The 27,045-nt window shown below is 42.9% G+C and overlaps 8 non-coding genes across 8 annotated transcripts; 5 read left to right on the top strand and 3 right to left on the bottom strand.

Moving 5' to 3' along the window:
- The first annotated feature begins 223 nt into the window (after positions 1-223).
- trnag-ccc (transfer RNA glycine (anticodon CCC)) lies at positions 224-294 on the top strand. Its single transcript has one exon. It is a non-coding gene; the product is annotated as a tRNA-Gly (tRNA).
- A 901-nt stretch (positions 295-1,195) lies between these two features.
- Positions 1,196-1,267, top strand: trnag-ucc (transfer RNA glycine (anticodon UCC)). The gene has a single exon. It is a non-coding gene; the product is annotated as a tRNA-Gly (tRNA).
- Positions 1,268-4,280: 3,013 nt separating this feature from the next.
- Positions 4,281-4,353, bottom strand: trnam-cau (transfer RNA methionine (anticodon CAU)). The gene has a single exon. It is a non-coding gene; the product is annotated as a tRNA-Met (tRNA).
- Positions 4,354-6,815: 2,462 nt separating this feature from the next.
- On the bottom strand, positions 6,816-6,888 carry trnam-cau (transfer RNA methionine (anticodon CAU)). The gene has a single exon. It is a non-coding gene; the product is annotated as a tRNA-Met (tRNA).
- A 417-nt stretch (positions 6,889-7,305) lies between these two features.
- trnag-ucc (transfer RNA glycine (anticodon UCC)) lies at positions 7,306-7,377 on the top strand. Its single transcript has one exon. It is a non-coding gene; the product is annotated as a tRNA-Gly (tRNA).
- Positions 7,378-11,880: 4,503 nt separating this feature from the next.
- On the top strand, positions 11,881-11,951 carry trnag-ccc (transfer RNA glycine (anticodon CCC)). Its single transcript has one exon. It is a non-coding gene; the product is annotated as a tRNA-Gly (tRNA).
- A 1,100-nt stretch (positions 11,952-13,051) lies between these two features.
- trnag-ucc (transfer RNA glycine (anticodon UCC)) lies at positions 13,052-13,123 on the top strand. The gene has a single exon. It is a non-coding gene; the product is annotated as a tRNA-Gly (tRNA).
- A 10,439-nt stretch (positions 13,124-23,562) lies between these two features.
- trnam-cau (transfer RNA methionine (anticodon CAU)) lies at positions 23,563-23,635 on the bottom strand. Its single transcript has one exon. It is a non-coding gene; the product is annotated as a tRNA-Met (tRNA).
- Positions 23,636-27,045: the final 3,410 nt, after the last annotated feature.

Below are 27,045 nucleotides of genomic sequence, written 5' to 3'. Positions count from 1 at the left end.
TATTTTTGTATACATTCATTGAACTTGTAAATGGGCACACGTTAACGAAATCGTGTTCGCCTTCATACTGATTGTCTCTGCACCTGTGATGTAGTGATTGGCTAGGTACGTATTAAGCAGATCGATAACAGACTAATAAGGATAATCATTAAGACATCATCTTGCCCCATGGGACGCTTTCTATGAATTTGCTTCAAGGACGCAAGCCAGAGCTTCCTCAGCAGCGCCAGTGGTGTAGTGGTATCATACAAGATTCCCATTCTTGTGACTCGGGTTCGATTCCCGGCTGGCGCATCCGACAAAGCCTGCTCTCTTTCTTGATTTGATTGTAATCTGCGCAATAGGTAGTCGCATTCTGCTGCAGCAGAGAAGGGGTAGTTATCCATCTCGTGTTATTTCACAGGAGTTCGTATGTGCCCGGTTCAAGTTGAGGAGCTTACGTGACAGTTCCTGTAACTATTCACTTCTTTACCTGGTGTCTATTGTGTAACGCCCAGCATCTTTTTATATATTAATTTATTTATTTATTTCCATTTTCCGATACTGTCTGGCTGAGCCCCCGTGTCCTAGTGGATCAGACACTGGGTTCCTAAGCCAGGGAGTGTCGCTTTGAGTCCCAGCTGCTCAGAAGCACGGTCATTTTTAAGCTCGGATCTGAGCTCAAACTGAGCCCCGATCCGCTTAGTTCAAAACAATTGACATGATGCTTCCCACAGCACATACAGGGTGAAATGTGAAGGCACTGAAACCTGGAAAGCTGCTCCAGCGCATGGAGAAGCTCGGTGTGCAGTCTTGAACAGGAAAGTGGAAATAACGCAGGGCTTTGCAAACTAGTATTGCTTGCAATATGCAATATAGGAATGGCTGTGACGTTAACAGGTGGGTGAGTGCCCAAGGAGCAGAGTGGCGCAGCAGAAGCGTTTTGGGCCTATAACCCAGAGGTCGATGGATCGAAACCATCCTCGTCTATGTTTCAACTTTGGTTTTGTTTCATTTCGGAAAGGTCTGAATAAAGTGCAATCTGGAAAGATGCTAATGGACATTTTCCTTCCGCACTCAGGAACAGGAAACTGCTGATATCGCAGGGCTTCCCAAACGTTCACCGATTGCAATTTGGAAAACAAATTGCCTGCCACTTTGCAATCCTGGAATCATGTTCGACCACAGTGAGATATTGTGGGGAAGCAGTTTCTAAGCGTTGGTGGTATAGTGGTTAGCATAGCTGCCTTCCAAGCAGTTGACCCGGGTTCGATTCCCAGCCAACGCAATATACACTCCCCTCTCTGTCTGTTCTCAGCTGCCTAGTGTGCTCTTTCATGCTGCTTCAGATACTTTTAAGAACATAAGAGAGTTAACAAACGAGAGGGGACCATTCGACCCATCGTGCTCGTTTGGTGTTCATTAATATCGAAGTGATCCAAGGATCCTTTCCAGACCATTTTTAAATGTTCCCAAACTTTCAGCTTCAACCACATCGCTGGGTAGTTTATTCCAGATTGTGACTACTCTCTGTGTAAAGAAGTGTCTCCTGTATTCCGTTTTGAATGCCTTGAAGCCCAATTTCCATTTCTGTCCCCGGGTAGTCTCCTCTGTACCAGGGTGAAAAGGTTCAGTTCTCTCAGTCTCTCCGAGTAGGACTTTCCCTTGAAGACCTGGAATAAGTCTGGTTGCTCTCCTCTGAACTGCCTCTAAGGCAGCAATATCCTTTTTGAAGTGTGGTGCCCAGAACTGTACACAGTATTCCAGCGCATTGTACAGTCTTAACATGACTGCCCTTGTTTTAAATTCTACACTTTTGACAATATACCCTAGCATTCTGTTTGCCTTCTTTATTGCTTCCCCACATTGCTTGGATGGAGAAAGTGAGGAGTCCACATAGACTCCTAAGTCTTTCTCATGCGTTACTTCATGTAGATCTGTACCTCCCATAGTGTAATTATACTGGACATTTTTGTTACCTGCATGTATTACCTTGCACTTGTCCACATTGAATTGCATTTGCCAGGTGTCAGCCCACAACTGAATATTATCTAAGTTCCTCTGAATAGCCTGTGCTGCCAAGATTGTATCTGCTGAGCCACCTATTTTCTTGAAGTACTGTTGAAAATATCCCATCTGGCCCAGGTGATTTGTTTGTTTTTAATTCTGCTAGTCCCTTTAGTACCTCCTCCTCATTTATCCTGATCTCTCTTAGGGATTGACTGGACTGATTGTCAACCTGTGGCATGTCATCTGTTTTTTCTTTTGTAAAAACCTCTGTGAAATACTCATTTATAATATGTGCCACATCTTGTTCGTTTTCCAAGATACCTCCGTTTTTGCCGTTTATCTGTTTCACCTCCTCCTTTATTAACCGCTTGCTGTTGTGATATTGAAAAAAGCTCTTTGCATTGGTTTGAGCTCCAAGAGCTATTTTTCTTTCTAATTCCCTCTTTGCTTTCCTGATCCCTTTCTTAAGATCTCTTTGCAGCTCAACATATTCTATGTATTTTGTTTCGTCACCATCCCTTTTGTATGTGCTATACAACATTGTCTTCCTCTTTATATTTTTTGCATACCTCTATTAAACCATTTTGGCCAATGTTTTTTGTTCCTCAATTTGCTAAGTTTTGGTACAAATTGTTCCTGAGCCTCGTGTAGTATATTCTTAAAATATACCCATGCATTTTCAACTAACTCTCTGAAGACTCTTTTTGGAAGTTGAAGAAAGTGTTTTGTGATTATTATATAATGTTTTATATTAATACTAGCATTAGAAGTAGTTTTGTATACAGACTGAGCACATTCGATTTAGCAGGACAAGTAAAGGGTCAACAAGGTCGATTTGTTAGAAACTCCTGTCAGTAATGAAAGATTACACAGTGCCGAAATAGCCTAGAGCTGTCTCCTGAGAATTTGTTTATGACTTAATCGTTTCTCCAGATAGGCAGGAATTGTTTCTGTTAAAGAACGATTGACACTAGGTAAATGACGACCGTGGGATCGCATCTTCCTAGTGCACATCAAAGACGGACATCTGCTTTGGATCCATCACCTCTTCACGGGAGGACAGATCGTAAAACGGACCCGGACCTGTATCTTCTGATTGGATGAACGGCCATAAGATGTTACGTCATTTTTCCTATAAAGTTGTACTCATGTTTGTAAACATTAAGTCTCACTGAAGGAATTATTTCTGACGTGGAGCTTCCGAGCCGGCTCCATTAAAGTTCTATTTGCTTTATCTCCGCGACTTCTCCACTAATTTCCCACGTGGTTCTACAACTCAGACTTAGTAACGCGTTACCCACAACGCTGGAAAAGAGTTGCACTGTCGTTTCTTGAATCTCAGAGCATTCTAAATCTGTTTCGGAGGCGTTCCCCAAAGGCACAATATGTGGATGATATGGGCAAAAAGAAGGAGAAAAAGCTACTGTGCGCTAGATGACATGTAAAGCAAGGAACACATTCGTTACTGTCCCAGCAATCTCCGAGAAACACCGTGTGTACGCATCCACTGTGATATGTGATTGAAACAACGAGATTGCAAGCACCCATGTGCATCATTTTTACTTCTCGGGTTCAAGTCACAGACAGACTGTGGTCAAAAAGTAGGGAGTTATCAGGGCCAGGTGCCAGGGGTGATACATGTAAGGTACACGCAATAACGCCGAGCTATAGCCTCAACTATGCTGAGTGTTGCTTTGTGGGTACAGCGACTAAATTAAGACATGTTGAAGTCAATCAATCAATGAATAAATACATGTCCATTGATTTATGTATTGATGTATTTCTTTCAACATTGAATTCTTTGTGTAATGTCGTTTTCAACACAGTCCTAAACTCTTGTTGTCCTTGTCGCCAGCACGGGTAAGTGTGTGCTCCTGAGTGGTAAAAGGACCCTTGTCAGAGGTGGGATTCAAAGCCAAGCCTCTACAGGAGACGATGACCTGCACACAGCACCTTACACCACTCGGCCATCCTGACTTGTGTTGCAGTGATCAAATTGAGTCGTTGCCGACGTCATGGAAAACAATGAACTTTTCAATGACTGTGTTCTGCCAGGGCTTCCTTCACTTTGACTTTTGGGATCACGACGTCATCTCACCAATGGCCGAAGTAGCTCAGTTGGGTGAGCGATAGACTGAACATCTAAAGGTCCCTTGTTCCATCCCAGGATTTGGCATTTTGCCATGAATTTCTTCAGACAGCGCAAGCAACCACTTTATTGCACAGGTGTGCGCCTTTTTTCTGCAGCTGGAGATCAGTGTGGTAGAACTCAAAGATAAAGGAAGAGTGCTTGCCCCGTGTGAGGGTCGAACTCACCACCTTCAGATTATGAGACTGACGCGCTACCTACTGCGCCAACGAGGCACGGCATGGGCAGCTCCCTCTACTCCAACTGACCTCTTAGCATGACAACCACTCCGATGAACATTCGTGAACACATATTTTCCCCGAATGACAACCATGCGCCTGTGATGTAGTGATTAGCTAGGTACGTATTAAGTAGTTCGACTGCAGATTATTACAGATAATTATTAAAAGACCATTGTGCCCCAGGGGACGCGTTTTATATGTCTTGTGCATTTGCTTCGGTGACAGAATCTAGAGCTTCCCCGCAGCGCCAGTGGTGTAGTGGTATCATACAAGGTTCCTGTTCTTGTGAGTTGCGTTCGATTTCTGGCTAGCGTATGCCACACAGCCTACTTTCTTACTTGCTTTGATTGCCCTTGTCATTTCATTTTTTTCTTCATTCCAGAATACAGCGGCTAGACTTTTCTTCGGCAATTCATTGGACCATTTCTTTCTTTTGAGGTTATTCAATTTCAAGAACACAAAGACCATACTTTCTGGGAGTTATATTTCAGAAATAAAACGAGACACTCTCAAACTTTGTATCTCCTTCAACAACAAACAAACAAGCCAAAAGAGAAGGAAAAGAGCAGTGTTGGGGTCGTTACTCACAAAAAGTAATGTCTTACATTGTACTCGTTACTCATATCAAAAGTAACTAAACACTTTACTTTTTACTTCCTGGAGAATGTAATTAGTTACTTTACTTTTTCATTAGTCTGCATTACACCCCAAACGTTGTGGGACCTCAATAAACAATTTCAAAGCTACACCAACACAAGCAGTTGATAATGACAGAGACATACTGTTATCTTTTGTTGTTTTAATAAAGCGCCACAGGAAAACCAGGCCAGTGTCGGAAGTCCACCCCCTGTTGTGGGAGGAGCGGAGCGATTGTGGGTTTGGTTTTGTGTTTCGTTTTAAAAATGAAGACAGAAAGCAACACTACGAGCGATAGAGCCTGGTGTGGAAAGGACTTTTGTGGCTGTTTTATTCTTTGTGCTTTAGATGATTGGAGACAGCATAATAAATACACGTTTCTGTTAAGAGATATTAGCAGTAGCTAAACGTGTATAGACAACATTATACTCAGACAAGCATTACGTTACCATAAGAAAACGTGCAACACTAAAATACATCTTTGCTATTTATTTTTATTATTGTTATTATTGTAATCATCATCAAGATATGTGCTAGTAGATCTGCATCTTAAATGTCTCAACTTGACTCCTTTAACTTATTACTCTTACTACAGATTTGTAACTGCAAACGACAGTTTTTCTAATATTTTTAATGTACGACATAGACGTCCTTATCGTCCTTATTAAGACCATATCGTTACAATGTGTAATGCAGTAACGAGAACAAAAAAAAGGAATCAGTAACTGTAATATTATTACTCCTTTTGGAACCATACCACTTTACGTTACTCGTTACTACCAAAAGTAATAACATTACTGTAATGCGTTACTTAGTAACGCGTTACCCACAACCCTGGAAAAGAGTTGCACTGTCGTTTCTTGAATCTCAGAGCATTCTAAATCTGTTTCGGAGGCGTTCCCCAAAGGCACAATATGTGGATGATATGGGCAAAAAGAAGGAGAAAAAGCTACTGTGCGCTAGATGACATGTAAAGCAAGGAACACATTCGTTACTGTCCCAGCAATCTCCGAGAAACACCGTGTGTACGCATCCACTGTGATATGTGATTGAAACAACGAGATTGCAAGCGCCCATGTGCATCATTTTTACTTCTCGGGTTCAAGTCACAGACAGACTGTGGTCAAAAAGTAGGGAGTTATCAGGGCCAGGTGCCAGGGGTGATACATGTAAGGTACACGCAATAACGCCGAGCTGTAGCCTCCACTATGCTGAGTGTTGCTTTGTGGGTACAGCGACTAAATTAAGACATGTTGAAGTCAATCAATCAATGAATAAATACATGTCCATTGATTTATGTATTGATGTATTTCTTTCAACATTGAATTCTTTGTGTAATGTCGTTTTCAACACAGTCCTCAACTCTTGTTGTCCTTGTCGCCAGCACGGGTAAGTGTGTGCTCCTGAGTGGTAAAAGGACCCTTGTCAGAGGTGGGATTCAAAGCCAAGCCTCTACAGGAGATGATGATCTGCACGCAGCACCTTACACCACTCGGCCATCCTGACTTGTGTTGCAGTGATCAAATTGAGTCGTTGCCGACGTCATGGAAAACAATGAACTTTTCAATGACTGTGTTCTGCCAGGGCTTCCTTCACTTTGACTTTTGGGATCACGACGTCATCTCACCAATGGCCGAAATAGCTCAGTTGGGGGAGCGATAGACTGAACATCTAAAGGTCCCTTGTTCCATCCCAGGATTTGGCATTTTGCCATGAATTTCTTCAGACAGCGCAAGCAACCACTTTATTGCACAGGTGTGCGCCTTTTTTCTGCAGCTGGAGATCAGTGTGGTAAAACTCAAAGATAAAGGAAGAGTGCTTGCCCCGTGTGAGGGTCGAACTCACCACCCTCAGATTATGAGACTGACGCGCTACCTACTGCGCCAACGAGGCACGGCATGGCCAGCTACCTCTACTCCAACTGACCTCTTAGCATGACAACCACTCCGATGAACATTCGTGAACACATATTTTCCCCGAATGACAACCATGCGCCTGTGATGTAGTGATTAGCTAGGTACGTATTAAGCAGTTCGACTGCAGATTATTACAGATAATTATTAAAAGACCATTGTGCCCCAGAGGACGCGTTTTATATGTCTTGTGCATTTGCTTCGGTGACAGAATCTAGAGCTTCCCCGCAGCGCCAGTGGTGTAGTGGTATCATACAAGGTTCCTGTTCTTGTGAGTTGCGTTCGATTTCTGGCTAGCGTATGCCACACAGCCTACTGGCTTACTTGCTTTGATTGCCCTTGTCATTTCATTTCTTTATTCATTCCAGAATACAGCGGCTAGACTTTTCTTGTTCAAGTGTTGGTGGTATAGTGGTTAGCATAGCTGCCTTCCAAGCAGTTGACCCGGGTTCAATTCCCGGCCAGCGCAATATTCACTCCCCTCTCTGTCTGTTCTCAGCTGCTTAGTGTGCTCTTTCATGCTGCTTCAGACACTTTTAAGAACATATGAAAGTTTACAAACGAGAGGGGACCATTCGACTCTTCATGCTCGTTTGGTGTTCAATAATATCGAAGTGATCCAAGGATCCTTTCCAGACCATTTTTAAATGTTCCCAAACTTTCAGCTTAAACAACATCGCTGGGTAGTTTATTCCAGATTGTGACTACTCTCTGTGTAAAGAAGTGTCTCCTGTTTTCCGTTTTGAATGCCTTGAAGCCCAATTTCCATTTGTGTCCCCGGGTGCGTGTGTCCCTGCTGATCTGGAAAAGCTCCTCTGGTTTGATGTGGTCGATGCCTTTCATGATTTTGAAGACTTGGATCAAGTCCCCACGTAGTCTCCTCTGTTCCAGGGTGAAAAGGTTCAGTTCCCTCAGTCTCTCCGAGTAGGACTTTCCCTTCAGACCTGGAATAAGTCTGGTTGCTCTCCTCTGAACTGCCTCTAAGGCAGCAATATCCTTCTTGAAGTGTGGTGCCCAGAACTGTACACAGTATTCCAGATGAGGTCTAACTAGCGCATTGTACAGTCTTAACATTACTGCCCTTGTTTTAAATTCTACACTTTTGACAATATACCCTAGCATTCTGTTTGCCTTTTTTATTGCTTCCCCACATTGCTTGGATGGAGAAAATGAGGAGTCCACATAGACTCCTAGGTCTTTCTCATGCGTTACTTCATCTAGATCTGTACCTCCCATAGTGTAATTATAGTGGACATTTTTGTTACCTGCATGTATTACCTTGCACTTGTCCACATTGAATTTCATTTGCCAGGTGTCAGCCCACAACTGAATATTATCTAAGTCCCTCTGAATAGCCTGTGCTGCCAAGATTGTATCTGCTGAGCCACCTATTTTAGTATCATCTGCAAATTTGACAAGTTTGCTAACTATCCCAGAGTCCAGATCATTAATATAGATTAGAAAAAGCAAAGGCCCTAGTACTGATCCCTGTGGAACTCCACTAACAACCTCATTCCAGTTAGAAGTGACTCCTCTAATCGACACCCTCTGTTTCCTAGACATCAACCAGTTCATAATCCATCTACTTACATTACCCTGAATGCCTACAGCTTCCAATTTGAGGATCAGTCTTTGGTGTGGAACCTTATCAAAAGCTTTTTGGAAATCTAAGTATATCATATCATATGCTTTCACGTGATCTACAGCTGCAGTTGCATGTTCTAAACATTCTAATAAATTAGTAAGACATGATCTGCCTCGTCTAAACCCATGTTGACTAGCTCCGAGAATATGGTTTTCATTGAGATGCGCCTCTATTTTCTGTCTAATCATTTTTTCCAACATTTTACAGGTGATGCAGGTCAGACTGATTGGTCTGCAATTTCCTGGCTCAGTTTTGCATTGGTTTGAGCTCCAAGAGCTATGTTTCTTTCTAATTCCCTCTTTGCTTTCCTGATCCCTTTCTAAAGATCTCTTTGCAGCTCAACATATTCTATGTATTTTGTTTCGTCACCATCCCTTTTGTATGCACTATACAACATTGTCTTTCTCTTTATATTTTTTGCATACCTCTATTAAACCATTTTGGCCAATGTTTTTTGTTCCTCAATTTGCTAAGTTTTGGTACAAATTGGACCTGAGCCTCGATTAGTATATTCTTAAAATATACCCATGCATTTTCAACTAACTCTGTATCCAGTGTGCTCCAGTCTACCTCTTCTAAGTGCAGTCTCATATCTTCAAGATTTGCTTTTCTAAAATTGTAGACCATTGTTTTAGACTTGGACCTTGTTTTTTGAAAGAATGCCTCAAAGATAACCATATTGTGATCACAATTTGCCATTGGTTCTCTAACTACTGTCCCCCTGACTCTATCTTGGTCATTTGAAAAGATCAAGTCAATACATGCGCTCTCTCTGGTTGGTTCCCTGACAAATTGAGTTAGAAAGCAGTCATTTACCATCTCAACCATTTCCATTTCTGCTTCTGTAGTCCCCACTGGGCTTTCCCAGTCTTAGTTTGGGAAATTGAAATCCCCCATTATAACAGCCACATCCTTGCTACATGCAGTCCTGATTACACTGTACAATGCAGCATCTTTCTGAAAATCTGAGTTTGGTGGCCTGTAACACACTCCTACCGCTAATCCTCCAGATCTCTTGTTCAAACGTTTCACCCACAAAGATTCTGTTCCATTACTGGGATCTAATACAAGTTCTTCTGCCTCAATGTCATTTTTCACATATAATGCTACCCCACCCCCTCTTCGATTTTGCCTGTCTCACCTAAACTGTGTGTATCCTTCCAACTTGTATTCATCCCCATCATTTTCTGTAAGACATGTTTCTGTCACTCCTACAACATCATAGTCACACACCAGCACTGTGGCTTCCAAGTCTAACATCTTGTTCCTTATACTCCTGGCATTGAAGTACAAACATTTCAGGACTTTCCTACTGGCAGTTTCCCTTGGTTTCCTTTCCTTAGTGGAACATCTCCCATTGTCAAAGCTCCCTGCCCCCCTGGTTCCTAGTTTAAATGATTCTCAATTTCACTGCACATACGCTCTTCCAATGCATTAGCCCCCCTTCTGTTTAGATGTAGACCGTCCGGTTTGTACAGGTCCCATCTATCCCAGAAGAAAGACCAATGCTCCATAAACCTAAACCCCTCTTCCCTACACCAAGCTTTCAACCACGTGTTAAACTTTCTAATCTCTGCCTGTCTCCCTGACCATGACCGGTGGATTCCCCCCGGCTTTGGCCAGTAGCCCGTCTACTAGTTTAGGGAGATCTGCAACCTGAGCACCAGGCAGGCAAGATACCAATGCGGGTCTCCATGTCACTAGAACACACTGTGTGATCTACACCTCTAAGAATTGAGTCTCCTACTATAACTACCTCCTTCGTCTGGGGGGGGATTGGGCACCATGGTGCTCTGGTGCTCAACTGCCCCCCATCACCCTCTGAGCTGTCACTGTCCAACTCGGTGTCCAGCAGTTGGAACCTGTTGGGCAATTCAAGCTCTTGGGGTGTCTCTACGGGGTGTGCACGCCCTTTTCTGCGGTTACGACCTACTGTAACCCAGCAGTTCTCTACGCTGTCCTGCTCTAAGGTCTCAACTCTCCTAGGTTTTGGCGTGCACACCATCTCTCTCATGGGCTGATTGACCAATTCTTCTATATCCCTAATACAGCGCAGATCGACAAGCTGAGCCTCAAGATCAATTGATCTCTAGGATTTCAACCTGCCGACAACGTTCTCATATGAAGCCTTCTTGGATGAGTTCATCCAGGAAGGCAATCATTCTGCAAACCTGACACTGTAGTGGCCACATGCTTCTAAATGTTACTTTTTGTTTGTTTGTTTGTTTGTTTGTTTGTACTTCTCTTGGTTCCTGCTGCTAGTCAACTGCCTAACTTTTGTCAGCGAAAAACAGCACAGCTCTTTCTCAACAGCTGCTTTAAGTAGCTTTTGTCTACCTACCCCCAATTCACACCTAATTGGCCCCACCTGGCTCCTCCTACAACATAATTCCTGCTAGTCCTAGACAGAAACTCCCTTCTACAACCTGTTTACTTTCACCAACTCAGCAGCTGAACTGAATTGGCTTCAATTTAGGCAAACTACAGACAATGCTAATGTCAATTTAAGGCAAACTTAAAACAAAATGAGCAATGCTAAGACTATTCTGAAACTAGTCAAACAACAAGATGGCTACCTCTCACCTGTACTCTCCGGTCTCTCTCTGTGGCAACTTGTAAATACTTCTGCTTTAGATGATTGGAGACAGCTAAAAATATACAAGTTTCTGTTAAGAGATATTACGAATAGCTAAAAGGGTATAGACAACATTATATTCAGAAGTTACTGTAAGAAAACTTTCCATGTGCAACACTAAAATAAATATTTGCTATGTATTATTATTATTGTTATTATTGTAATCTTTATCAAGATATGTGCTAGTAGATTTGTATTTTAAATTGCTGAACTTGACTCCCTTAACGTATTACTCTTACTACAGATTTGTAACTGCAAACGACAATTTCTGTAATATTTTTAAATTACACCGTAGACGTGCTTAACCAGGGCGAGTTACAGCTGAAATAAAACACACACGTATCACGATGAATCGTACAGTAACAGCAGCTACAATAGAGTTGCACGTTGCACTCGTGGCGTTTATGGACTTATGGACGCATTTATGAAACCAGTCCTTAATGTTTCAGAGGAAAACCCAGATCTGCTTTATTTATGTATACATTCATTGAACTTGTAAATGGGCACACGTTAACGAAATCGTGTTCGCCTTCATACTGATTGTCTCTGCACCTGTGATGTAGTGATTGGCTAGGTACGTATTAAGCAGATCGACAACAGACTAATAAGGATAATCATTAAGACATCATCTTGCCCCATGGGACGCTTTCTATGAATTTGCTTCAAGGACGCAAGCCAGAGCTTCCCCAGCAGCGCCAGTGGTGTAGTGGTATCATACAAGATTCCCATTCTTGTGACTCGGGTTCGATTCCCGGCTGGCACATCCGACAAAGCCCGCTCTCTTTCTTGATTTGATTGTACTTGTCATTTCATTCTTTTCTTCATTCCAGAATGCAGCGGCAAGACTCTTCTTTAGCAATTGACTGGATCATTTCTTTCTTTTGAGGTTATTCAATTTCAAAAACACAGACAATATTTTCTGGGAGTTATATTTCAGAAATAAAACGAGACACATTGGTGACAAATGCCAGCCCTCTTTTCGAATCAATTGACGCAATAATCTGCGCAATAGGTAGTCACATTCTGCTGCAGCAGAGAAGGGGGAGTTATCCATCTCGTGTTATTTCACAGGAGTTCGTACATGCCCGTTTCAAGTTGAGGAGCTTACGTGACAGATCCTGTAACTATTCACTTCTTTACCTGGTGTCTATTGTGTAACGCGCAGCATCTTTTTATTTATTAATTAATTTATTTATTTCCATTTTCCGATACTGTCTGGCTGAGCCCCCGTGTCCTAGTGGATCAGACACTGGGTTCCTAAGCCAGGGAGTGTGGCTTTGAGTCCCAGCTGCTCAGAAGCACGGTCATTTTTAAGCTCGGATCTGAGCTCAGACTGAGCCCCGATCCGCTTAGTACAAAACAATTGACATGATGCTTCCCACAGCACATACAGGGTGAAATGTGAAGGCACTGAAACCTGGAAAGCTGCCCCAGCGCATGGAGAAGCTCGGTGTGCAGTCTTGAACAGGAAAGTGGAAATAACGCAGGGCTTTGCAAACTTGTATTGCTTGCAATATGCAATATAGGAGTGGCTGTGACGTTAACAGGTGGCTGAGTGGCCAAGGAGCAGAGTGGCACAGCGGAAGCGTGCTGGGCCCATAACCCAGAGGTCGATGGATTGAAACCATCCTCTGGTGTGTTTCAACTTTGGTTTTGTTTCATTTCGGAAAGGTCTGAATAAAGTGCAATCTGGAAAGATGCTAATGGACATTTTCCTTCCGCACTCAGGAACAGGAAACTGCAGATAACGCAGGGCTTCCCAAATGTTCACCGATTGCAATTTGGAAAACGAATTGCCTGCCACTTTGCAATCCTGGAATCATGTTCAACCACAGTGAGATATGGTGATGAACTAGTTTCTAGGTGTTGGTGGTATAGTGGTTAGCATAGCTGCCTTCCAAGCAGTTGACCCGGGTTCGATTCTCGGCCAACACAAAATACACTCCCCTCTCTGTCTGCTCACAGCTGCCTAGTGTGCTCTTTCATGCTGCTTCAGACCCTTTTAAGAACATAAGAGAGTTTACAAATGAGAGGGGACCATTCGACCCATCGTGCTCGTTTGGTGTTCATTAATATCGAAGTGATCCAAGGATCCATTCCAGACCATTTTTAAATGTTCCCAAACTTTCAGCTTCAACCACATCGCTGGGTAGTTTATTCCAGATTGTGACTACTCTCTGTGTAAAGAAGTGTCTCCTGTTTTCCGTTTTGAATGCCTTGAAGCCCAATTTCCATTTGTGTCCCCGGGTAGTCTCCTCTGTTCCAGGGTGAAAAGGTTCAGTTCCCTCAGTCTCTCCGAGTAGGACTTTCCCTTGCTCTCCTCTGAACTGCCTCTAAGGCAGCAATATCCTTTTTGAAGTGTGGTGCCCAGAACTGTACACAGTATTCCAGATGAGGTCTAACTAGCGCATTGTACAGTCTTAACATTACTGCCCTTGTTTTAAATTCTACACTTTTGACAATATACCCTAGCATTCTGTTTGCCTTCTTTATTGCTTCCCCACATTGCTTGGATGGAGAAAGTGAGGAGTCCACATAGACTCCTAGGTCTTTCTCATGCGTTACTTCATGTAGATCTGTACCTCCCATAGTGTAATTATAGTGGACATTTTTGTTACCTGCATGTATTACCTTGCACTTGTCCACATTGAATTTCATTTGCCAGGTGTCAGCCCACAACTAAATATTATCTAAGTTCCTCTGAATAGCCTGTGCTGCCAAGATTGTATCTGCTGAGCCACCTATTTTCTTGAAGTACTGTTGGAAATATCCCATCTGGCCCAGGTGATTTGTTTGTTTTTAATTCTGCTAGTCCCTTTAGTACCTCCTCCTCATTTATCCTGATCTCTCTTAGGGTTTGACTGGACTGATTGTCAACCTGTGGCATGTCATCTGTTTTTTCTTTTGTAAAAACCTCTGTGAAATACTCATTTAGAATATTTGCTCATCTTGTTCAATTTCCAAGATACCTCCGTTTTTGCGCTTTATCTGTTTCACCTCCTCTTTTATTAACCGCTTGCTGTTGTGATATTGAAAAAAGCTCTTTGCATTGGTTAGAGCTCCAAGAACTATGTTTCTTTCTAATTCCATCTTTGCTTTCCTGATCCCTTTCTTAAGATCTCTTTGCAGCTCAACATATTCTATGTATTTTGTTTCATCACCATCCCTTTTATATGCGCTATACAACATTTTCTTCCTCTTTATTTTTGTTTGCATACCTCTATTAAACCATTTTGGCCAGTGTTTTTTGTTCCTCAATTTGCTAAGTTTTGGTACAAATTGCTCCTGAGCCTTGAGTAGTATATTCTTAAAATATACCCATGCATTTTCAACTAACTCTCTGAAGACTCTGTATAGGAAGTTGAAGAAAGTGTTTTGTGATTATTATATAATGTTTTATATTAATACTAGCATTAGAAGTAGTTTTGTATACAGACTGAGCACATTCGATTTAGCAGGACAAGTAAAGGGTCAACAAGGTCGATTTGTTAGAAACTCCTGTCAGTAATGAAAGATTACACAGTGCCGAAATAGCCTACAGCTGTCTGCTGAGAATTTGTTTATGACTTAATCGTTTCTCCAGATAGGCAGGAATTGTTTCTGTTAAAGAACGATTGACACTAGGTAAATGATGACCGTGGGATCGCATCTTCCTAGTGCACATCAAAGACGGACATCTGCTTTGGATCCATCACCTCTTCATGGGAGGACAGATCGTAAAACGGACCCGGACCTGTTTCTTCTGATTGGATGAACGGCCATAAGATGTTACGTCATTTTTCCTATAAAGTTGTACTCATGTTTGTAAACATTAAGTCTCACTGAAGGAATTATTTCTGACGTGGAGCTTCCGAGTCGGCTCCATTAAAGTTCTATTTGCTTTATCTCTGCGACTTCTCCTCTTATTTCCCACACGGTTCTACAACTTGGCGTCACGAATGAGGATCTGAACTTGCCTCCACTCCCGGGACCAAAGCAAGGGTGAGTACCTTTAAAAATTACCACCCTGTATATTTAGATTTGATCTCGGGATTGTGTTTGGCTATCAGATTGTAATTTATAGAGAACCTGTGGAGAGGTAGAGGTAAAACAAATAGAAAGGTTGACTGTACAGCGGAGGTTCACAGTAGGGTGAACTCCAGGTAAGACAGATCTGCAGGGAGAGATACCAAAGGAACCGAAAGGTACGATTACGAGGCCTGCTGAGCCCCAAGTTAAGCAAGGAAATCATTGTACGCCAGGGCCAGAGTTAGTGGCAGTCAATAACCAGACGGAACTGGAGGTACTGTAAAGTCCAACGATATAGCCCCATCATTGGCAAAGATAGGGTTGGCATTATGGCATTACAAGATGTGTCTATATGTGAATACCTACAAGAGAAGTTTAAGAAACTTCAACTTAAGATGGAAAAGGCAGGATGGGATCCTAACTGGGTTCCCAAACAGCATAGAGAATGGTGGAATAAGGAAAAGAGAGAGAAAAACTTCTGCCCCTCCACCATATAAACATTCAGACAACCCCACTGATAATAGAACAGAGTCTAAACTTTACCCAGATTTGAGTTCATTCAAGTCAGAGAAAGTAAAATTAGCACCTATAGAGACGCGCACTAAGGAAACACCGCGATGTAGACGGACAATTTTATGCATTAACAACGTCGGTGCATCGCCCCTTCACACCCGGAGAGAAACACACAATTTTAAGCGACCTTCCAAAACTTAAACCCAATCATGGGAATCTGGATTTCTGGGAAAATTTTTATGAGATGTTAGATGTACACCAAATGCACGCTAGAGACGTACATATAATAATTAAAACTAAATGTCCAAGGCCAATCTGGGACGGGTTAAAAGCCGCCCAGCAGGATGGTACCTGGATAACAGCTGGAAATGATAATAATAATCTAAGGATCACTAACTTCATCACGGCTGTAAAGACAGTTCTCGGAGCAGGACAGGGAAATTGGGGTATAGTCTGTGGCGTCGTACAGAAGCCAGGAGAGACTTGCTACGATTATGCGGAACGAAAGTACACTACTTTTAGAGAACACTCCGGAATGCCAGACACCGAACGTGATAATGCGATCTTTTTAAAATTACTAAAAGAAGGGTTTTGTAAAGCACACCAAGACATCCTCAATATGGGTGTGACTGTACAATTGTACAATGGGCTTCAGAGGTAGAAAACAAGCAGTCAAAAGCTAAAATAAATGCTGTGGCAGCTATATCTGCCATTACTCAAAACGGAGGTAAATGTTACAATTGCGGAAAAATAGGACATGTCGCTAAAGACTGTCGGTCTAAATCAACCCGCCCTAAGTGCACTTTCTGTGGGAGGACAGGGCACACGGGAGACAAGTGCTGGAAAGCAGGCGCTCCAGGCGAACACGAAGCGCCCTGGAATCAGACCAAGACAAACCCAGGCAGCCCAGAGGAAACGCGGAGCTTCTGCAGATCATCTGAGATCTGACAGAGAAACTAAATAGGAAATAGGTCGCCTCGGCACCCGAGGTCGGCACATAACCGCACTGTTAGGGGGTCGGCAGTGTTCAATGTTGGTGGATACAGGTGCCTCTGTCTCGATAACCGATCTCCCCCTCCCACTGACTAAACGCAGACTACAGATCTCAGGTGTAGGCGGCGCATGTATCACAGCCACACTCAGCATACCTCATCTTCTAGAAATAGGCGATCTCCTAATTCCAGTGTCTTTTTGGGTTTGTAAAAACCCAGAGGGGACAATATTTGGCATAGATATCCTTAGAGAAGCCGGCGCACTAATGGATGCTAATAATAATCGCATAATATGGACCAATATACACGGGAAAAAAAGGATACACAAAGATACGCAACAAATTGCGCTAGTATCTCACTCACACCGTCAACATCTCATATATGGCCAGACACACCACTTGGACACGTGTGTCAGGCATTTCCTGATGTTTGGGCAACACATTAACAAGATTGTGGTCTGGCACAAATTGAACCTATAGTTATCCCAGGTCCAGTACACAAAGCACATAAACAGTATCCTATTAAACCAGAAGCTTTTACGGCAGTTCAGACAATTATTCAAACATTGCAAAATGAAGGAATAATACGCGAAACGCATTCAACCACTAATTCTCCAATCTGGTCAGTGGCAAAACCAGACGGCTCATGGCGACTTACAATTGATTACACACAATTGAATAAAGTTACACCCCGATTACACCCGATTGTAGCCAATCCCAACACTATATTAAACGATTTGAAACCCGAACACTCTATTTTTACGGTCCTGGATATTAGCAATGGATTTTGGAGCCTGCCACTCCACTCTGATTCCCAAAATAAATGTGCGTTTACTGTATTCGACAAACAGTACACATGGACTAGAGTGCCACAGGGATTTCACAACAGCCCAACACTCTTTCACCAGGCAATGGCCAAGACTTTAGAAGCAATGGGTCTGACACCCTGGGATAGTTTAATCATCCAGTACGTGGATGATCTTTTGATTGCGTCTCCTGATGAGACCGCACACTTAGGCGCATTAATTACAGTCCTCGGTGTCTTACAAAAGGCAGGATTTAAAGCAAGCCCTAAGAAAGCACAAATAGGCCTAACTAAGGTTCAATATCTCGGACACAACATTTCACAAGGACAAAAATCTATAACGCATAATAGGCAAGAAGCCATTCAAAATATGCCAAAACCACATAATGTTAGGGCTGTGTGTAAAGTTATGGGGCTCCTTAATTATTGCCGCACTTTCATCCCTAATTTCACACAAGCCACAGGTCCGATACAGGCGTTAATCAAAGGAAGCCCGGCTCCCTTGGACCCCATAGACTGGGGACATGAACAGGAAATAGCCTATCGTGTAATAAAACAGGCTCTCAGCAATGCCCCCGCCCTCGGGTTACCAGATCATACTAAACCATTTCACCTCTACTATTCCCAAGATGGGATCTATTATACAGCAGTTCTGACACAGGAACATGGGGATAGGCAACGTCCCGTCGCCTATTACTCCACAAAGCAACCTACGGTAGCAGCAGGCATGCATCGCTTTATGGCAGCAGTAGACTGTGCCTCTTGGGCAGTGCAGGCATGCGAGCCGATTGTAATGAACACACAGTTGATTCTGCATACAGGACACACGTTAGTTGAATTATTACACACCGGCAAATTGCGTTCAGTCTCCGATAGTAGACGAGCTGGATGGGAAGCCGTTTTGCTCCCCAGAGATAAATCCATACAAATAATAAAAGACACACGAGTAAACCCAGCAGATGGGATGTTAGGGGAGGGAGAAGAGCATACATGCTCTGAGCTGGTGCTCCAGGAGGACCACAGTCGCTTCCTAGAAAACCCCCTCACAGACCCTGACTTGGAACTATATGTTGATGGATCCAGGAAAATAATAGATGGAATCCCCCACACTGGGTGGGCGGTGGTATTGGATGACAGCACCGTTGTAAAATCTGGATCCCTGCCAGGACACTGTTCAGCCCAAGTGGCAGAACTCGTGGCGTTGACTGAGTCATTAAAAATAGCGAAAGACATTAAAGTTAATATTTTCACTGACAGTCGCTATGCATTTGGAGTAGTACACGACTATATGGCAACCTGGGAATGTAGAGGGTTTATAACAACAGCAGGAGAAGTAATCAAACATTATGAGTATGTTATAGCCCTAGCTGAGGCAGCACACCTTCCAGAAAAGGTAGCAGTAGTTAAAGTGAAAGCTCATCAGAGTCTTTCTGATGATGGATGCCCGCGCACCCGTGGGAATCACTTTGCAGACCTAGCTGCGAGAAAGGCAGCAGAGACAGGCAGTCATGTGACGTTATCAGGATTCCCCTGCTCTAGTAAACTTGCGAGTATCCTAGAAAAAAAATTCTGACCTCGCATAGCTACAGAAAGACTGTGAGAAGAATGAAGTACAAGAGTGGGTTAAGGGAGGTGCAGTACACTCAGACGGTTTGTGGCGAAGTCCTAACTTACAATGTGTATTAGCACCCCAGTGTATTAGGTCAATGCTTCTGGACCAGTACCATGGCCCAGCTCACACGGGTCGCAAGGCCATGTTAACTCAATTGCGTGAACACTGGTGGTGGCCTGGCATAGGCAGGGACACTGCGAAGTGGTGTCAACAGTGTATTCCTTGCGCACAAGTAAACCCAGGTAAACCGATCAAAGTCACTAAATCACACCAGCCCCGGCCTCGAGGTCCGTGGGAAAATATTCAAATTGACTTTACAGGACCCCTGACAAAATGTCATGGGACATCCTATTGCTTGGTAATAATTGACCATTTCACAAAATGGGTTGAGGCTTTCCCCTGCAGGGACTGCTCTGCCACCACTGCAGCACGAGTCCTAGCAACTGAGGTTATTCCTCGATGGGGTGTGCCCCGTCAAATGGACTCAGATCAAGGGACTCATTTCACCGGTAAGGTGATGAAGGAAGCATGTTTACTGCTGGGGTAAAACAACGATTTCATATACCTTATCACCCTCAGAGTTCAGGCTTAGTGGAGAGCACTAACCGGACACTGAAGAAAAGTTTGGCAAAAGCCCTGTTAACTACAGGCAAGGGATGGAGAGTAGCACTCCCCGCTGTGCTGTATAAACTTAGAGCATCACCTAATCGGAGTACTCAGCTTTCTCCATATGAGTTAATGACAGGGAGAGCTATGCAACTCCCTGCTGGCATCTGGGGTCCCATTGATCCCAGTGCTCCATTCAAAGACCATCTTAAACAGTATGTGGCACAGCTATGTACACACTTAAAAAAACTTAGATCACAAGCACGTGATCTCCAGTCCCTCAGAGACTTGGAACTCAAAGAGGAAATGCCAACAACACTTCCTGAGGTTGGTTCACAAGTAATGTGTGAAAAATTTCCAAGCAGACCAGGGCTCAGGCCCAAATGGACAGGACCACATAATGTCCTTCTTTCTACAGACACTTCGGTTTGTATTGACGGACAGGAGGGGGGTACTAGATGGAAACATTGTTCACAAGTTAAAAATTATAATCCAGGAGAACTGTGTACTAAACCTTTATCTTTTCTCATTCCTAGGAAAGCAACAGTTGCAGATTTCCTGAATTTTGAGAGACATTCCCCTAACTGGTAAAGGTTTTGTCCCCCTACAGGTACTAAGAGATAATCCAGCATGACGACGACTGTGTACACTAGAGTATTTGGACTGATCTGCCTGTCCTTAGTTGAATCATGGACAGATAACAAATTTATCCAAATGACACGCACCTATGCAAATGCCCTTAATAAAACAAAATGTTGGGTTTGTTCCCACATTCCACACGACACTAAGAAAGGGGTTCCAATGATCCCCATTCCAATTCCAGTATTTTCTGATTATTCACAACTTAGAGTTGCCTCTAATGTACGGTATGCATATGATTATGCCTTAGGCATCACAGGAGAATGGTACTTTAGACCGAAGATGGATCAGAATAGAAGATATTTTAAAATGCCATATATTGACTTGGCTCACAGTAACAAAGGATCTGTGTGTGTTTCATACTATAACCAAACCATGCAATCCCAATTGATAGGTAATAGTACTTGTAATCACACTGTGGCTATCGATGGTCTTGACTTTAGGTATCAGACTTGTCGATTTTACGCTCCATGGAATGGGACTTATTGGATATGCGGCATGCGGGCATATTGGGAACTTCCTTGTAAGTTCACAGGTTCTTGTTATTTAGGATTTGTGGTGCCAGCTTTGCGCCACACTGAAGATAAATACCTTCCAGATATAGAACAATTTACTCACCCTAAAGGTGAGATAGGGGAAGGAGACAGGTTTGCTTCCATACTATTTCCTATGTATGGAGTCGGAAGAGCAATAAAGGAAATCAGATTAGTAGCTGGTATATTAGAAACATTAAGTATTTCTACAACTGAAGTTCTCAGCAATTTAACAACTGAAATAGTGGCTATGCGAACTGTTGCCCTCCAGAACAGGCTAGCTCTAGATTTCTTGCTAGCAGCACAAGGAGGGACATGTGCCATTATAGGGCAGGAATGCTGTACTTACATACCAGATAACTCTGAACACATTTATAATCTTATAGAGCACATTAGGAAAGCAACTACAAAGATACACCAGTCCTCCGGAGGAAAAACCCTCTGGGGATGGCTTGCTGATACCTTTGATAATCTGGGTATGATTGTATTAAAAGGATTGATATCGGTAGTTACTATTCTGCTATGTCTGTATGTTTCTTTTTTATGTCTTAAATACACTGTTCAAAGAGCATCTCAACAACTTTGTAAACCTCATAATGTATCTACTATGGTTACAGCTGCAATTAAAACACCCTCGTTGGCAGACTTTCTCTAAATTTCTACTAAACGACACCGTCCCTCACTCGGGAGGAGCAAAACTCACACACCCATTGACACAAATCTTATTCTATCCCCTTGGTTCTGGAGGCTCCATGTGACTGAGGACAAATGGATTTAGTATCAAAGGCAATAAACCTCATGACTCAAGGAAAACCAAAGGATGCATTGGAAAGATACTATTACAAAGGTCACTCACTCACGCCTACAGGACATTCTGTACATTCACATTTAGGGACACACACTTATCGCTCTCCCCGACAGCAGGGACACCCTTACACTCGCCGTACACACATATACACCCCACGGGGAAGGGTTGGGATGAAGGAGCTGAAAACGCAGCGTCAAATCTTCCTAACCCCTTGCTTGTAACTGATAAACATAACTTTTCTTTGGCTTCTTTCCGCTTTGCTCTATTGCCAAACAGCAGGGAATGAAGACTCTGTATAGGAAGTTGAAGAAAGTGTGTTGTGATTATTATATAATGTTTTATATTAATACTAGCATTAGAAGTAGTTTTGTATACAGACTGAGCAGATTCGATTTAGCAGGACAAGTAAAGGGTCAACAAGGTCGATTTGTTAGAAACTCCTGTCAGTAATGAAAGATTACACAGTGCCGAAATAGCCTACAGCTGTCTGCTGAGAATTTGTTTATGACTTAATCGTTTCTCCAGATAGGCAGGAATTGTTTTTGTTAAAGAACGATTGACACTAGGTAAATGACGATCGCATCTTCCTAGTGCACATCAAAGATGGACATCTGCTTTGGATCCATCACCTCTTCACGGGTGGACAGATCATAAAATCTTCAGATTGGATGAACGGCCATAAGATGTTACGTCATTTTTCCTATAAAGTTGTACACATGTTTGTAAACATTAAGTCTCACTGAAGGAATTATTTCTGACGTGGAGCTTCCGAGCCGGCTCCATTAAAGTTCTATTTGCTTTATCTCCGCGACTTCTCCACTTATTTCCAACATGGTTCTACAACTCAGACTTAGTAACGCGTTACCCACAACCCTGGAAAAGAGTTGCACTGTCGTTTCTTGAATCTCAGAGCATTCTAAATCTGTTTCGGAGGCGTTCCCCAAAGGCACAATATGTGGATGATATGGGCAAAAAGAAGGAGAAAAAGCTACTGTGCGCTAGATGACATGTAAAGCAAGGAACACATTCGTTACTGTCCCAGCAATCTCCGAGAAACACCGTGTGTACGCATCCACTGTGATATGTGATTGAAACAACGAGATTGCAAGCGCCCATGTGCATCATTTTTACTTCTCGGGTTCAAGTCACAGACAGACTGTGGTCAAAAAGTAGGGAGTTATCAGCGCCAGGTGCCAGGGGTGATACATGTAAGGTACACGCAATAACGCCGAGCTATAGCCTCCACTATGCTGAGTGTTGCTTTGTGGGTACAGCGACTAAATTAAGACATGTTGAAGTCAATCAATCAATGAATAAATACATGTCCATTGATTTATGTATTGATGTATTTCTTTAAACATTGAATTCTTTGTGTAATGTCGTTTTCAACACAGTCCTCAACTCTTGTTGTCCTTGTCGCCAGCACGGGTAAGTGTGTGCTCCTGAGTGGTAAAAGGACCCTTGTCAGAGGTGGGATTCAAAGCCAAGCCTCTACAGGAGACGATGACCTGCACGCAGCACCTTACACCACTCGGCCATCCTGACTTGTGTTGCAGTGATCAAATTGAGTCGTTGCCGACGTCATGGAAAACAATGAACTTTTCAATGACTGTGTTCTGCCAGGGCTTCCTTCACTTTGACTTTTGGGATCACGACGTCATCTCACCAATGGCCGAAATAGCTCAGTTGGGGGAGCGATAGACTGAACATCTAAAGGTCCCTTGTTCCATCCCAGGATTTGGCATTTTGCCATGAATTTCTACAGACAGCACAAGCAACCACTTTATTGCACAGGTGTGCGCCTTTTTTCTGCAGCTGGAGATCAGTGTGGTAGAACTCAAAGATAAAGGAAGAGTGCTTGCCCCGTGTGAGGGTCGAACTCACCACCTTCAGATTATGAGACTGACGCGCTACCTACTGCGCCAACGAGGCACGGCATGGCCAGCTCCCTCTACTCCAACTGACCTCTTAGCATGACAACCACTCCGATGAACATTCGTGAACACATATTTTCCCCGAATGACAACCATGCGCCTGTGATGTAGTGATTAGCTAGGTACGTATTAAGCAGTTCGACTGCAGATTATTACAGATAATTATTAAAAGACCATTGTGCCCCAGGGGACGCGTTTTATATGTCTTGTGCATTTGCTTCGGTGACAGAATCTAGAGCTTCCCCGCAGCGCCAGTGGTGTAGTGGTATCATACAAGGTTCCTGTTCTTGTGAGTTGCGTTCGATTTCTGGCTAGCATATGCCACACAGCCTACTGTCTTACTTGCTTTGATTGCCCTTGTCATTTCATTTTTTTCTTCATTCCAGAATACAGCGGCTAGACTTTTCCTCGGCAATTCATTGGACCATTTCTTTCTTTTGAGGTTATTCAATTTCAAGAACACAAAGACCATACTTTCTGGGAGTTATATTTCAGAAATAAAATGAGACACTCTCAAACTTTGTATCTCCTTCAACAACAAACAAACAAGCCAAAAGAGAAGGAAAAGAGCAGTGTTGGGGTCATTACTCACAAAAAGTAATGTCTTACATTGTACTCGTTACTCATATCAAAAGTAACTAAACACTTTACTTATTACTTCCTGGAGAATGTAATTAGTTACTTTACTTTTACATTACTCTGCATTACACCCCAAACGTTGCGGGACCTCAATAAACAATTTCAAAGCTACACCAACACAAGCAGTTGATAATGACAGAGACATACTGTTATCTTTTGTTGTTTTAATAAAGCGCCACAGGAAAACCAGGCCAGTGTCGGAAGTCCACCCCCTGTTGTGGGAGGAGCGGAGCGATTGTGGGTTTGGTTTTGTGTTTCGTTTTAAAAATGAAGACAGAAAGCAACACTACAAGCGATAGAGCCTGGTGTGGAAAGGACTTTTGTGGCTGTCTTATTCTGTATGCTTTAGATGATTTGGAGACAGCTAAAAAAATACAAGTTTCTGTTAAGAGATATTACGAATAGCTAAAAGGTTATAGACAACATTATATTCAGAAGTTACTGTATGAAAACTTTCCATGTGCAACACTAAAATAAATATTTGCTATGTATTATTATTATATTTATTATTGTAATCTTTATCAAGATATGTGCTAGTAGATTTGTATTTTAAATTGCTGAACTTGACTCCCTTAACGTATTACTCTTACTACAGATTTGTAACTGCAAACGACAGTTTCTGTAATATTTTTAAATTACACCGTAGACGTGCTTAACCAGGGCGAGTTACAGCTGAAATAAAACACACACGTATCACGATGAATTGTACAGTAACAGCAGCTACAATAGAGTTGCACTCGTGGCGTTTATGGACTTATGGACGCATTTATGAAACCAGTCCTTAATGCTTCAGAGGAAAACCCAGATCTGCTTTATTTATGTATACATTCATTGAACTTGTAAATGGGCACACGTTAACGAAATCGTGTTCGCCTACATACTGATTGTCTCTGCACCTGTGATGTAGTGATTGGCTAGGTACGTATTAAGCAGATCGACAACAGACTAATAAGGATAATCATTAAGACATCATCTTGCCCCATGGGACGCTTTCTATGAATTTGCTTCAAGGACGCAAGCCAGAGCTTCCCCAGCAGCGCCAGTGGTGTAGTGGTATCATACAAGATTCCCATTCTTGTGACTCAGGTTTGATTCCCGGCTGCCACATCCGACAAAGCCCGCTCTCTTTCTTGATTTGATTGTAATCTGCGCAATAGGTAGTCACATTCTGCTGCAGCAGAGAAGGGGTAGTTATCCATCTCGTGTTATTTCACAGGAGTTCGTATGTGCCCGTTTCAAGTTGAGGAGCCTACGTGACAGTTCCTGTAACTATTCACTTCTTTACCTGGTGTCTATTGTGTAACGTGCAGCATCTTTTTATTTATAAATTTATTTATTTATTTCCATTTTCCGATACTGTCTGGCTGAGCCCCCGTGTCCTAGTGGATCAGACACTGGGTTCCTAAGCCAGGGAGTGTGGCTTTGAGTCCCAGCTGCTCAGAAGCACGGTCATTTTTAAGCTCGGATCTGAGCTCAGACTGAGCCCCGATCCGCTTAGTTCAAAACAATTGACATGATGCTTCCCACAGCACATACAGGGTGAAATGTGAAGGCACTGAAACCTGGAAAGCTGCTCCAGCGCATGGAGAAGCTCGGTGTGCAGTCTTGAACAGGAAAGTGGAAATAACACAGGGCTTTGCAAACTTGTATTGCTTGCAATATGCAATATAGGAGTGGCTGTGACGTTAACAGGTGGGTGAGTGCCCAAGGAACAGAGTGGCGCAGCAGAAGCGTGCTGGGCCCATAACCCAGAGGTCGATGGATCGAAACCATCCTCTTCTATGTTTCAACTTTGGTTTTGTTTCATTTCGGAAAGGTCTGAATTAAGTGCAATCTGGAAAGATGCTAATGGACATTTTCCTTCCGCACTCAGGAACAGAAAACTGCTGATATCGCAGGGCTTCCCAAATGTTCACCGATTGCAATTTGGAAAACGAATTGCCTGCCACTTTGCAATCCTGGAATCATGATCGACCACAGTGAGATATTGTGGGGAAGCAGTTTCTGAGCGTTGGTGGTATAGTGGTTAGCATAGCTGCCTTCCAAGACCCGGGTTCAATTCCCGGCCAATGCAATATACACTCCCCTCTCTGTCTGTTCTCAGCTGCCTAGTGTGCTCTTTCATGCTGCTTCAGACACTTTTAAGAGAGTTAACAAACGAGAGGGGACCATTCGACCCATCGTGCTCGTTTGGTGTTCATTAATATCGAAGTGATCCAAGGATCCTTTCCAGACCATTTTTAAATGTTCCCAAACTTTCAGCTTCAACCACATCGCTGGGTAGTTTATTCCAGATTGTGACTACTCTCTGTGTAAAGAAGTGTCTCCTGTTTTCCGTTTTGAATGCCTTGAAGCCCAATTTCCATTTCTGTCCCCGGGTAGTCTCCTCTGTACCAGGGTGAAAAGGTTCAGTTCTCTCAGTCTCTCCGAGTAGGACTTTCCCTTGAAGACCTGGAATAAGTCTGGTTGCTCTCCTCTGAACTGCCTCTAAGGCAGCAATATCCTTTTTGAAGTGTGGTGCCCAGAACTGTACACAGTATTCCAGATGAGGTCTAACTAGCGCATTGTACAGTCTTAACATGACTGCCCTTGTTTTAAATTCTACACTTTTGACAATATACCCTAGCATTCTGTTTGCCTTCTTTATTGCTTCCCCACATTGCTTGGATGGAGAAAGTGAGGAGTCCACATAGACTCCTAGGTCTTTCTCATGCGTTACTTCATGTAGATCTGTACCTCCCATAGTGTAATTATAGTGGACATTTTTGT

Source organism: Amia ocellicauda, chromosome 14 (genome assembly GCF_036373705.1).
Source record: "Amia ocellicauda isolate fAmiCal2 chromosome 14, fAmiCal2.hap1, whole genome shotgun sequence".
NCBI classification, from domain to species: domain Eukaryota; kingdom Metazoa; phylum Chordata; class Actinopteri; order Amiiformes; family Amiidae; genus Amia; species Amia ocellicauda.
The sequence above is the reverse complement of the archived record's forward strand: the minus strand, read 5'-3'. Positions and strand labels throughout refer to the sequence as shown.